This window comes from Schistocerca nitens, chromosome 7 (assembly GCF_023898315.1).
Source record: "Schistocerca nitens isolate TAMUIC-IGC-003100 chromosome 7, iqSchNite1.1, whole genome shotgun sequence".
NCBI classification, from domain to species: Eukaryota; Metazoa; Arthropoda; class Insecta; order Orthoptera; family Acrididae; genus Schistocerca; species Schistocerca nitens.
The window spans coordinates 276,332,003-276,346,495 of NC_064620.1; the positions used below are offsets into that span (position 1 = coordinate 276,332,003).

General features: G+C 41.7%; 1 protein-coding gene across 1 annotated transcript in view; it reads right to left on the bottom strand.

Annotated features, from left to right (window-relative positions):
• The window catches only part of LOC126195571 (uncharacterized), a 313,541-nt gene that overhangs the window by 152,923 nt on the left and 146,125 nt on the right, over positions 1 to 14,493 (bottom strand). The gene's annotated exons all lie outside the window — the stretch shown is intronic.

Sequence of the window (14,493 nt, forward strand, 5' to 3'; positions counted from 1 at the left end):
GCGCCAAGAGTTTGCTAACGTTCGAATTCACTTACACTAAGTGATCAAAATTATAAGGACAGCTGGCCGACAACGACTTACAAGTTCGTGGCGCCCTCCGTCGGTAAAGCTGGAATTCAATATGATGTTCGCCCAGCCTTAAAACTTGATGACAGCTTCCGCTCTCGCAGGCATACATTCAATCAGGTCCAGCAAGGCTTCTTGGGGAGAGCTGCACAGAGGAGAGGTATCAATTACAGTCGGTGAGACCTCGAACGAAGTCGGCGTTCCAAAACATGCCAAGGGTGTTCTGTAGGATTCAGGTCAGGAATCTGTGCAGGCCAGTCCATTACGGTATGTTATTGTCATGTAACCACTCCGCCACAGGCTGTGCTTTATGAACACGTGCTCGATCGTGTTGAGAGATGCAATAGCCATGCGTAAAACATCAACGTTGGCCTGTGCTGTGATAGTGCCATGCAAAACAACAAGGGGTGCTGGCCCCGTCCATGAAAAACACGACCACATCACAACACAATCGCCTCCAAATTTTACTGTTGGCACTACAAACGCTGGCAGACGACGTTCAACAGGCATTCACCACACCCACGCCCTGCCATCGGAGTGATTAGTCACTCCACACGGCGTTTTTCCACTGTTCAACGTTCCTTACACCAAGCGAAGTGTCGTTTGGCATTTACCGGCGTGATGTGTGGCTTATGCGCAGCCGCTCGACCATGAAATCCAAGTTTTCTCCCCTCCCGCCTAAGTGTCATAGTTCTTGCAGTGGATCCTGATGCACTTTGGAATTCCTATGTGATGGTGTGGATAGATGTCTGCCTATTACACATTACGACCCTCTTCAACTGTCGGCGGTCTCTGTCAGTCAACAGACGAGGTCGGCCTGTACGCTTTTGTACTGTACCTGTCCCTTCATGTTTCACTTCACTATCACATCGGAAACAGCGGACCTATGGATGTTTAGGAGTGTGCAAATATCGCGTGCAGACGGACGACACAAGTGACACCCAATCACCTGAGCACGTTCGAAGTCCGTGCGTTCCACGGAGCAGCCCATTCTGCTCTCTCACGATGTCTAATGGAAATGGAAACGAGCGTCATTGGCCGGAAGGCCCCTTGCGGGGCAGGTCCGGCCGCCTTGGTGCAGGTCTTAATATATTCGACGCGACGTTGGGTGACCTGCGCGCCGGATGGGGATGAAATGATGATGAAGACAACACAACACCCAGTCACTGAGCGGAGAAAATCCCCGACCCACCCGGGAATTGAAACCGGGCCGGTAGGATGGAATCCGTCACGTTGACCACTCAGCTATCGGGGCGGACACGATATCTAATGAATACTGAGGTCGCTGTTACGGAGTACCTGGCAGTAGATGGCAGTACAATGCAGCTAATAAGAAAAACGTATGTTTTTGAGGGTGTACGGGTGCTTTTGATTACATAGTGTATCTCCGACATAATACACTCACGTATACACGGAGCACTGCTCTGATCACGACTGATACTTGCAACGTATAATGGTGCCGTTCGTGCTCAAATAAAACAGCACAACCTGCAGGCTTTTCTAGCATCTGCATTTATATTCAAGCACGCATTTGTCGCGGTGTTTCGATAGTTTTGTCCAACCGCTATATATGAGCTCCCACAGCCGTTACATTGCATAACATCAGGAAAACCCAGTTTAAACTCAGAACGCGAAATTAGATCAGGAAACCATAGCGTCAGGGAAACCTCAATTCTGCACTGCAAATCTGGCAAACATACAGGTTTTGTCAGTCAGCTATGGCATGTTTTTACGTTAAAAATAACTCGCTTAGGGAAGGAGGTTATCGCCTAAACAACCGGTTTTGAGTTACATCGGTTTCTTTCCTCGCCAGTTTAATCTAACTGGTAAAACTGCATAAAATAACCAGATTCTGAGATGACCAATTTTCGGTTTTCTGTTCCTATCATTTTCTGTGATAAGCGGAGAAGCCAACCAAAGCCTAACAAATTTTTACTCCCTCCATTTCAAGATACATACAATCAAAATATGAAATTAAACAGGCAATTGAAACAAAACTTCGTCTGTACGCTGATAGGCAGACAGAACAAAGCTTAGTCTGTCCATCGTTCGCTGCTTTTCTCGAAAAGTAATAAGTGGTTCATTTCTGCAAAAAGTCAATATTACTCTACTATTGATTCTAATGTTTTGAAACTCAGCTCAGAAATCAAGTTGCAGTCGACGATCATACCACTATTTTGGGATTACGAAAAGCTAGTGCCAAAAGATTAAAACTGAGGTGGACGAATTCCATTTTTCGTGGATATTTGTCCATTTTCAAGGGCTACAAGCGTATAAAGGTATATTGTATAGACATAGGCAGCAAATCAGCAACTTTCTATCTTTATTGTAATGAATGTTAAGCTTTAGCCGGCCGCTGTGGCCGAGCGGCTCTAGGCGCTTCAGTCTGAAACCGCACTGCTGCTACGGTCGCAGGTTCGAATACTGCCTCGGGCATGGATGTGTGTGATGTTCTTAGGTTAGTTAGATTTAAGTAGTTCTAAGTGTAGGGGACCGATGACCTCAGATGTTAATTCCCATAGTGCTTAGAGCCATTAGAACCATTTTTTTCTCCTTACATGATGTGGCAATTTTGTTTTGGCACCTCCTGTTCTTAATCCTTTAAAGCGAATCGAGTATTGTACTACAATGATAACTCGCTTCGTAAAATACTTCCAGACTAGGGATGGTGCCACACTGAAATACAATCGATGTCCGACGACGACAACGGGATACTCCCTTGTAGACAAGGTCCGGCAAGTCCTGCACACTGCACGTACATGTACACCACCCAATGAGCCACGCCACAGGGGAACAGCTACATTACTGTTTGAGCAATGCTGAACCATTTTATGTGCCACGTCTTTCTCGCTAGTTTGTGTTGGCATTGACTTAGACTAATACTGATCGCTTTTCTCATTTTCTATAATAACGCAAAATTTCAAAGCAACGGAGATTTTTCAAATAAATATTACTTATTTTTAAAATAACTTTACTTAATAACAAAAAGAAATTTCACTGGTGGCACGGCAAACTGATATTTCAGTTTAATTACCCAATTATCAGAAAAAGTAGAAGAAACACCCCTAGTTACCGAGACCATATAAAAACCGAAAAATACCATTTATTTAGAACTAAAATACCGGTATCGGTATTCGCATCCCTACTTCTCATGCAATGGTGGGGGAGACTGTCAAGTGCGGATTCCCTCAATTGCAAACCCACTGCCTGAGGGTGCGGCCAGGTGAACCCTGCTGCAGACCTCGGAGGATGTCCCTCCCCCCCTCCCCCCCTTCCCCCCACCCTGCTCCACTCCTCCCAGGGAGTCACAAGAGTTGTTTTTTATTTCTTCTTCATTGCGTGCTCTGTGTTCCTTAGGAACAACAGACTCCACCCAGATCCCGTAGCTGTGAAACACTATAGGTAAATAGAACGGGGAGCACTCCTGCCAGCTACAGCGAGACATTAATTAATTTAAATAATTGATCATCCAGGCTGGTCAATTAATCCACTTTCTTCTGTGCGAACGCACAAATACGTCCGATCTCCTGTGGGAATCTCAGGAGTGTAATGGCCACGGACTACAGATAGCGGGCGCTCGGTGGGAGTGTGGGTCGGCCGTGAGGCATACCGAGACAGTCCGTGCAGATACGACACCACTGTGTCCCGGATGGCAAAGTGGTTTCCGCACCTGCCTAAAAGCAGGAAATTCCGGGTTCGAATCCCGTTATGGCTCAAATTTTCGCTCGTTGCCGCTGGTTCTGCTCAATGTCCCCCTGCAGCTGACAGCAGTGATCCCCTTTCAACTTACATATAGCTCGCAAGTGTCTTTAAACGAGGAAATAAATGTACTTTCCTATCGCAGTAGGCATGACGCCGTATATGTTTGCCTGAAAACAACCCACAAGTGACACACCATTTTAAACTTAGGGCAACAAGACTAATGCCATTTTAACCGTATACCAACTGTGCCTGAGGGATTATTTTGAATTTCCCACCATTTTAAGCTCCGGGAAAGTGGGCAAAAATAAAATATTGGCAGTTGCGAATACGAACAACCATCAGCTGTGCAAGGGAATTATGACGTCGAAACTTTGTGCCGGACTGCAACTCGAACCCGGCTTTCTCGCTTTGCATTAGTGGTCGCCTAAACCGCTTTGGCTGTCTGTGTACGACTCACACTTCCATATGTCGTCGTTCCTGCGTCACAACCTGTACTCGTACACACATTATGTAATTCCTGTACACGGGAGGAAAATTCAGTTGAATGTTGCTGACTGGTATCGGCGAATAAATACGATATTGCAGTGGCTGTGTTGTTAACAAGAACGATGCAGTGTTTCTTCGAACATGCATGCATTCCGTTATACTGCTGATGATTGCTCGTATTCGCAAATGCGAGAAAATTTCATGTATTTGATAACGGCTGTAGTTGCCGCAGCGCCTGCTCCTTCGGACATGCATGCATGTCAAAAGGAACATAGAATCATTCTTCGTAACAACACAGCCACTGCAGTATCGACATTCTTATCACAAGTGAATTACTTCTGACGTGACACCAGAAGAGTGCGAGTAAACCTAGGATTTTCCAACATTTTGCACTTGGGCAAGTGGCTTAGGTCAGCCATCTTGGATTCTATACTTGGTGCAAGTGACCTGCTCCCTCTGTAACATCGGAGAAGTGGTGGGAGAACTGGGAGGTGAAACCTGGTAGTCTTGAATATCGTCATCGGATGACATCATTCGGCGACTGTATGTCGGAACCTCTCAAGACTCTAACAGATGTCCTGAACGTAAGAACTGTAAGCGTATATATGGACACATGTCGTTCCTTCAACGTTAGGATACCGATGTGAACATGCATACAGAGCTTTGCTTCTTTCATTATCATTGTATTTTATGCGGGAATGTCTTTGAGTCTAGGCAAAGCATACATTCGTTTTCGCATTGTCTGTAAGAGTGTTGGGGTTGTGACATCAGTTTCTGCTCAGTGCTAGATGCGTAGATGCTGTCGTGTCAGATTTACACGTGTTGCCATGTCTGGAAGAGAAAGACTGCCCCACCGGGTCGTCTGCGGCAGGATGGTACCGACCGCACCGAGTGGATAGGAGTCTGGTAAAAATTTCTTATCGCTGTGCGTTTCTTTGAACGATTCTCAGTGTTTCTCACTTGACCGGACGAGGCTATAAGTACCTTGATTACTTTTCGTTTTGCTTTGCCACTACAACTTACTTCACGCTATTTGTCTGTGAGCACGTGGGCAATATCGAGGAGCTACTACGTGTTTTGTGACGCTATTACTTTGCGTTACTATCCCTATTTCGTTTGCCAGTTATTGGGAGAGATTAAATTCATAACCAGGCCAAATTCTGGTGTGGGATTTTCGATTAGGTAGCGAGCACGTGCTGTTCATTTGTAATGAAATTTACGTACGTAACAGTTGATCGACAGTTCAATTCGTATGCGAGTCCCGGTGGACATTCTAACTGCTTCTATGTTTTTCATTCTGCTTGACGTTTGTTTCGTTTTAGATTTAGAGAAACCCGTTTAATTGTTCTGTTTTTCTTTTAAACAATTTAATTTGAACATGTCCATTCACAGTTAAGTTCATATTTCCGGGGAGTAGCATAAATCTTAATTCCTTTTTTATTTAAAATATTTCGCACTTGTCGGTTGTTTACGTTGTTTGCGTACAATGAAGTTACATTCTGTCGTGATTAAGCTAATTCAACCCACACTCCAGTTCTGTAAGTGGCAAGTTCTTGTTGTAAGCAGGAATAAATAAATTTTTCCGTTATATCATACACCTCAAGCCCTAAACCGGAAGTTTAATTTTTGCTGCCTATAAATAACAAAAATTCGTGTAGTGTAAAGTAAGTTAAGTGATTTAATACTATTTTTAAGCATGCAATCTACGTTGCAATGGGTGATAAGTGTTGATGTCACCGTAGAATAGTCAAAGACGGAGTCATATGAGTTGGAATATCACTGGGATGACTGTAGTGGGGAAGTGAATGGGCTGGCGGGAACATAACGAGGCTCTCCCATGAAACTGTGGACTTCGCAAAGAAGACAAGAGAATCGCTGAGCAAGAGGCAAAGATTTGTGCCCTTCAGACTGAATTAGATCGAGCGAAATTTGAACTAGATAGGTTCAAGGTGGAAAAGATCTTGTAAACTGGGTAAAGGTAACAAGCAATGTGAAAAAGGTGAACAGCTCTTCAACTTCATATACATTTGAAATGACAGTATCCAATAAATTTGACTTGTGTCCTGAAGTAGGAGGGGAAGAGTCTCTTCTAGCTGTAGATCAAGGTAGGGTGCGGTAGACTTCTAGCAAGGCAACTCAATGTGCGTCGATACCGAAAGTGAGTAGGAAGAAAAGGGTCTTGCTGGTAGGTAGCAGTGATGCTAGGGATGTAGACCAGATGGTACAGGACAAATTAGGGACTGGGTATCAGGTCACAGGTATTGCGAAGCCAAGTGCTAGCCATGTGATAGAAGACATAGGTCATTTGTGCAGAGGTTTTGGCAAGGAGGATCAGGTTCTTATAGTTGGTGGAGCAGGAAACAGTCTGGCTAAGAACAGTAACTACTGTATTAGGAGTGACCTGGATGAAATAGAAGTAGCAGCTACGCACACAAATGCGGGTTTTGCAGAGATACTGCAGCGCCATCGCCAACCGTGGGTAAATACTGCTGTGAGCCGTGTCAAGAGTGAGCTGAGCAGGATGTTGCTATCTGAAACGAAATATCATATGAGTGCAGTGCCTGTTTGTCCAGAAAAGCCCGTACAGGACCTGTAACATGCGGTCGTGCATTATCCTGCTGAAATGTAGGGTTTCACAGGGATCGAATGAAGGGTACAAATGGTTCAAATGGCTCTGAGCACTATGGGACTCAACTTCTGAGATCGTCAGTCCCATAGAACTTAGAACTACTTAAACCTAACTAACTTAAGAACATCACACACATCCATGCCCGAGGCAGGATTCGAACCTGCGACCGTGGCGGTCTCGCGGTTCCAGGGTGTAGCGCCTAGAACCGCACGGCCACTCCAGCCGGCGAAGGAAGTTAAAATAACAGAAGAGCCCCGCAAAAAGCTTAGTAAGGCACAGAAAACTAGGGTTTGCTTATGTCATAAAAATATTGGGGGACTGAGTGGTAAGGTAGAAGTTTCTTGTCTGGAAAATGTAGAGGCCTCTGAAAAGATAGACTTCCTGTGCTTGTCTGAGCACCACGCAACTTCATGGTTAGGTAACTTACATATAAAAGTTTACATTATTGGAGATTACTCATGTAGAAATGACATACGAAAAGGAGGAGTTCTTACATACATTAAAACAGAACACAAGTTCAAAAACACAAGACAAGTACATTTTGAAGTGATTGGCACAGAGAAGTATCTGCTTGTGAATTAATGCTGAAAAACAGTTCACTTTTAATTGTAATTATATATAGATCCAAACTAGGAAATTTTGAACTACTTATGAGCAATCTGGATTCCTTACTGTGCTCTCTGTCAGAGAGCGCCAAGCAGTTAATAGTCTGTGGAGACTTCAATGTATATTTTCTAAAGGAATGTGATACGAAAAATGACCTGGGAATTTTTTTTATGCTACAATTTGGTCTCAGTAATTAACCTTCCAACATGGGTGGATAGAAACAGTAGGACACTAATTGATAATGTTCTCTTTGATGAAGCTCAAAGTAAGAAAATAACTATTTACCCAGTAACAAATACTCTCTCTGATCATATGTACTGTAAGTTGGGATAAATAATACGGCAATTTAGTGTGCATACCCCCCCCCCCCCCCCCAGTGAAAATCACGACAAATTTATTAACGAATAGTTTTACAGGAGATGACAAATACTAACATAAAATTTAATATATTCCACGATAAATTCATACTATTATTTGAAAACAGCTTTCCGCGTAAGCTAGTCAGAAACGCCGCTAAACAGCCAGGTAAAAAACCATGGAATACTAGAGGGATTAATGTATCTAGTGGAAGAAAAAGGGAAATTTGTCTTTTGGCGAGAACAAGTAGGGATCCTGCAGTAGTTGCACACTACAGAAAAAAAACTCAAAAATTACTGAGACAGGTTATTAAAAATTTAAAGGACAGGCACATAATGTCAGAAATCAGCACTGCCAACAGACTTAAGGCAATGTGGAATGTAGTTAAGCGAGAGGCAGGACAATGCAATAGCTCTATTGAACTGAACAGGAGGGCTGTAAATGACGAGTCACAGGTAGGAAATGCATTTAATATTCATTTCTTAAATTTAGTAGAAATCATAGGGGGCAATTAATTCAAGAGCAAGATCACAGCAGTATGTTGAAAATGTAGCTTGCATGACAAAGGTATTTTTCCAGTGAGACTGGAATATACCGTTGTTAAACCCATTTTAAGATAGGTGATAAGAGAGATTTAAATAATTAGCTACCAGCCTCACTCTCCAAAATTTTTGAGAAGGTGCTCTATTCTAGAATAGTGCTTCACCTTAGCAGCAATAGTATCCTTAGCAAATCAAAGTTTGGGTTTCAGAAGGGTTGCTCTACTGAGAATGCCAAATATGCGTTCACTCGCTAAATCCTAAAAGAACAAAATAATAAATACCATCGGTTGGTACTTTCTGTGACCTCTCTAAGGCATTTCACTGAGTGCATCACAATATTCTCCTACATAAATTAACATTTTATGGCACTGATGATATAGCCGACCAATGGATAATTTCATATGTAACCAAAAGAATGCAGAAAGTCTTACTTAGTACTTCAAGCAATACAGTCTAGGGACATAATTCTGACTGGGGAGAAATTACATATAGAGTACCGTAAGGTTCAATCTTAGGCCCACTACTGTTCCTCATACGTGTAAACGATCTTCCATCTAGTATACAAGTGGAATGGGGCCTTTCTCCAGATGACACTAGTATTGTAATTAATCCAAGTATGCATACAGCAACAGGAGAATGGTAAAGAAAGTTCTTAAAAGTATCATTGATTGGTTTTCTGCGAATCGTTTCACCTTCAATTTTAAAAAGGCCCAGCATATGCAGTTCTGCACATATATACAGAAAGTCTTACTTAGTACTTCAAGAAATATTGTCTAGGGACATAATTCTGACTGGGGAGAAATCACTTATAGAGTACCAATGATAAGTGTAACAAATAGTGACCAAATAATAGATAGGGTGGAAACTTCAAAAATCGTAGGGTTCATATTCATGAGAATTTAAATTAGGAAAAACACATTTTGCAACTCCTAAAAAACTTAGTTCATCCACATTTGCGCTTAGAATCTTCGCAAATCTTGTAGGGAGACAAATCAGCAAACTGACATATTTTGCATATTTTCATTCAATAATGACATATGGAATAATGTTCTGGGGTGGCTCGTCTTTAAGAAAGAAAGTCTTTATTGCGCAAAAACTAGCTGTGGGGGTACTTACTCACGGTCATCTTATAGACATCTGTTTAAGGAGTTGGGCACTGTAACTACTGCTTCACAGTATATTTATTTCTTCATGAAGTTTGTTGTAAATAATCCACTACAGTTAAAGACGAACAATAAAGCACATAATTACAATACCGGAAGGAAAAATGGCTTTCATTGCTCCACGTTAAGGTTTTCTTTACCACAAAAATGGGTGCCCAATGCTGCAACAAAATTTTTTTGACGTTTAATACGTGACATAAAATGTCTGACAGATAGAAAACTGAGAAAGTCTATCCTTGACTACTCCGTCTACTCTGTAGAAGAATTTTTATTATTGTAATGTGTAAAAAATGGTGGGTAGGAATTACTAACTCACATCGATATATCTTTTTCTTTTTGTAAAGAAAAAAAAAAGGAATAGAAATTTTCAAAATGTAACAGAATGTACGAATTAATATTCGATGTATAATGACTCGTTCCACATCATTACGATACATCGTGCAAAATGATCCATGGAACATGTTACTAACGAACTAATCAACTTTTCCACGCACTTCCGGTAGTTTGAACGAACAATATGGTCTGTGTGTTAGGTTTTGCTTCAACATGTGGCTATGTATATGACTGCGAGCCTCGAGCCATAGACCATGTATGTTAAGAGGAATGATATACATTGGACCTCCAATATCTTTGTTGCTTATTAATAGATGCTGAATTAACCAAAACAGTCAATGATAAAGAGATATAAGTCGAGTACTTTAAGTGCTCCATTTTGCAGCATATCTTACCAAATCTAATTAAAGGAGATATCCACGTGACTTAATTCACTGCTATCAAGGTAAGTTTCGCCACATGACGAGTCTACGTGAAACACATTACAGTGGACGAGTATCAGAACAGAGTTACAGAGAGGCTACGTTGCTATAATCATTATTACGAGCATGTTAATTAATTTTCGGATTTAATGCATTAACATCGCTTTTTCAGACTAACAGCAATCCGGTAAGAATTACTTGGCGTCAGGTTGGTATCAATTTTAAGTTGATCTTATTCTCTTATTTTCAAGACACATTAAGGTGGAACTAAAAGGGGGTAAAGATGTGGTTTATTTTCAGTGCAATGACTTTACTCAACTTTCAATAGTTATTGTTGTGTTCACTGTGGAGATGTAGTACCTTTCACACACACATCACACATACACACACACACACACACACACACACACACACACAAACACACACGGTCTCACATGAGCATAATATTATTTACGTATGGAGATTTGTGTCTTCAACCTTAAATTCTAACCATGCTTCACTTTTAACTTTATACTCCGCTTTTGATGAATTGTGAGTATTTATAGTTCGCAGCTCATTGTCTAATGGTTTCACAAGCGTCAAGGAAATTTATTGTAATTCGTAAAGCTAAAGAAGTTAGCCAACGAAGTCACACATGACGAGCGTAAGGGGGTTCTGTAAAGAGAGACTGGAGGCCATATTTAAAAATAAATAAAAATGACAAGAAAGCTAAATGGTGTGGTCCTGGTTTAGATTCCCAACCATTCGGAGATTTTGTCCTCTCGGCGCCTGTTTGTGTTGTTCTCATTATGCCATCTCATCATCATCGTCGAAGTGCAAGTCGCCGAAGTGGGATCAAATAGAGAGACTTGGACTAGGCATACGAACTACGCACGACGTCTCTTGACCGATAATGACAGAAACTTGCCACGTAAAAGATTATTTACTATGTGTGAGAACTATGTAATGGAAAAGGAATATAAGGACGTTTACAAGCGAAATAATACTGTGTGTAACACACCAACTGTGTGCACGAGAAATGCCAAGGTAACTTCTAAAATAAAACTTTGGGAAGCGAAGGCTTCCTCTTCTTGTAATTCAGTTGTCGCTCGCGAAGCAATTTGTGGTGCTTGTTGGGTGCTGTGCGTTGTTTCTAATTATTAGTGAATAATAACTAACATTTTTCTCTTAAATATGTCTGCAATTATTTGTAGAATGCGTTTGGAAAGAATAATTAATTTTGTTATATTATTTTCACGTTACAAGTCAGCGTAACAGTGCTGTGCACACATTGTTTGAGTGCAAAACGACCAGTAGCATACGTCATGTCGGTTAAGTACTAAGTACATATAAAGTCGAACCTTTGCATTCTTTACTGCGGAGTTCGATACTATACATCTTTACATTTGGTCTGTGGAAGGGATTGCAAAATTTTTCATGGTCAAATGCTTTCCAATAATGACGATGTACAATAGCCGCCAGGATACATCAAGAGGGATAGAGACGAACGATGGCATACGTAAACCATAAAAATTAATGAAATATAATAATATCAGGAGATTATTTGCTGTTTGTTAAGGTAGTTACCGTATCGTGCCATCGCATTTATGACGTGTCTTTCCCGAGGCGAATCTATCTTAACTCTGTAGAGTATGACTTTCAGTGCAGTGGACCGCCTTTAATGGTCTCTTCACCATCCCTGTCAATCAGTCACAAGGCTGTAAATGGGTGCAGATCACGACAGCAGTAGGTAGTGCGCACTGCCTTGGACTGTGCATTTGCGGTCTCAGGACTTACTGGAAACGCCAAAGAAGTGACCATCAATTGGACGCTGTGCGGCACAGAATTAATGCATTGCACACTTTTTGCCACATCCAAATATTTCTTTCGCTCTTCAGTCTGCCAGTAAGGAAGGATACGTTACAATACGATAATTTCATGTTGTGCTTCATATTGCGTAAGTGCTTCGAGGTAGTACAACGCAATTTCTCTGCAAGAAATAAATATCAACTATTATGAGTAAGTGTGTATTCCAAACTGACTAGCAACAGACGATGGTTATTCTCAATCAGAATAACATTTTAAGCATTAATATAATAACAGAAAATCAACGGATACATCATTACAGAAATTTATGGTATGATGCAGACAGTGAAGAAAATTATTCTATAAAAACTGACTGTAACACTGCGGATAAAAAGCAGCCTTAAATATAAAAAATACAGGAAAGTTACTGGCCTAGATGGCATTAATGCTGAAGTAATCAAATACGGCGGAATCATTTTAGAATCACCCTTCCGCCAGTTTTTAAATATGTGTTGGAAGAATTGTCTGTACTTGAAGAATGGAACACAGCTTGATGTATTTCTATATCTAAAAAACGCAATAGGAAAGACGCAGGAAATTACAGAGGAATAAGTCTACTAAATGCAGGAATTTATGGGACAATTTATAATCAAAGATTGCAAATTACCACTGATGCAATAATCTCAGAAGAACAATCAGAAATGGACGATCGTGTAATTAAATTATGTTTATAGTAAGACAAATTGTTGAAAAACGCCGCGAATTTGACTCAGAAACGTCTTTAACATTTGTTGACTATGATCCCTTTTGTCAAAAATATTGGAAATGAAAGATTTTCCTAAAAGCTTTACATGATACAACCAGAAGTTACTTCGATCCACAGAGTTGTAAGCTTCAACAAGACGATCAACCTACGGGAAAAAGCAAATCTCCTTCGCGGTGTTGAATACACAGACGGGAAAAAGTCGAAAAACCAAAAATAATCAAAGTAGAGTAATGAAATTTCGAGAATACAGTTGTCAAGGTAACGTATTTAAATGATTAACACGGCAAGATCACTGGTTAATGTAACTACGACATAAGGCATTGCAAATGTGAAATACTGGTACATTAATAACCAGTGTAGCGGCCAAAAAGTTGAATGCAAGCACGCTAACGTGCTTGCACTGTATTGTGTAGGTGCAGGATGTCAATTTCAGGAACGGAGTTCATGCTTGTTGCACTTGGTCCACCAGTACAGGGACGGTTAATTCTAGTTGTAAATGACGCTGGAGTGTTGTCCAACGATATCCCACATCGATTGCAGACAGATCTGGTGATCGAGCAGGCCAGTAACCAACACATGGCCGTCACTGGCACGGAGGCAGAACCAGCTTTCATCAGAAAACACAACAGACCTGTACTCTCCCCACCAAAGAACTCTCGCTTGGCATCGCTAAAATCGAAAATGGCGATGGTGGGGTTAGAGGAATGCTGGAAGCTGTCCTTGAAGTAACCGATTTGTAACATTTCGTTGTCTCACTGTGGTGCCAACTGCTGCATATGCAATACGATGCGCCGAGTACGATGGTCTTCCTGTTCGGTAGTGCCACCTAGCCGTCCAGGTGACCACCGGTACCAGCAGTGATGCACGTGCCTACATTGCTACCAGTTCTTTCTGAAATATCGCGGAAGGAACTTGCAGCGTCTCGTTGTCCTATTACACTATCTCGTTCAAACACAGTGAGATGTTGGTAAGGGCGTTTTTGTCACCTTAAAGGCATTCCTGATTAATGTAAACTCACCACGTCCACTCTCAAAGGTTGTAACGGCTCCGTGTCAGCCGCTACATGGTTCTGTGAATGTTAAGAGCAGTGTAGCCAACCATTGTGTAGAGCTTCGAGTATGGCTACGTTGGGTCAGAGAGGCATTAGTGGCCACTGGTCAGCACGCACTGTAAGGATGGCATGCATAGAAACAGCTTACGCCCTCTGAGTCCTTCCGGCCACCGTGTGTGGACCCTGGACGGGAGAGACTATTAGGTTACTCTTCCGTAGGACGTCGGTGAGTATGGATGCTCTGAGTAACATCTCTGCTGAATTGATATGTGTGAGAGCTTTGAGATTCCGGTGGTCACTCTGGTGCGTGGCATTGATAATCAACTAATTCAATCAGGGAACGGTATTAATTTAAGTAGTATTCAGTTTATTCGATGAGATCTTTTGTGCAACTGTAGCTTGGCGTGGACGAGCGGTGCCACCATGTGATGTACAGCTTTAGTTAGTTCAGCGGATTATGTAGGAATGTGTCGCGTGCTTTTTGGAATGATTGTCTAAGTTTTATTTAATTTACCGTCAAGTTTCAGAGCCCGTACTCTGGTGCACTACGTCTGTTTCTTTATACACCATGAGGCTCCAGTTCGA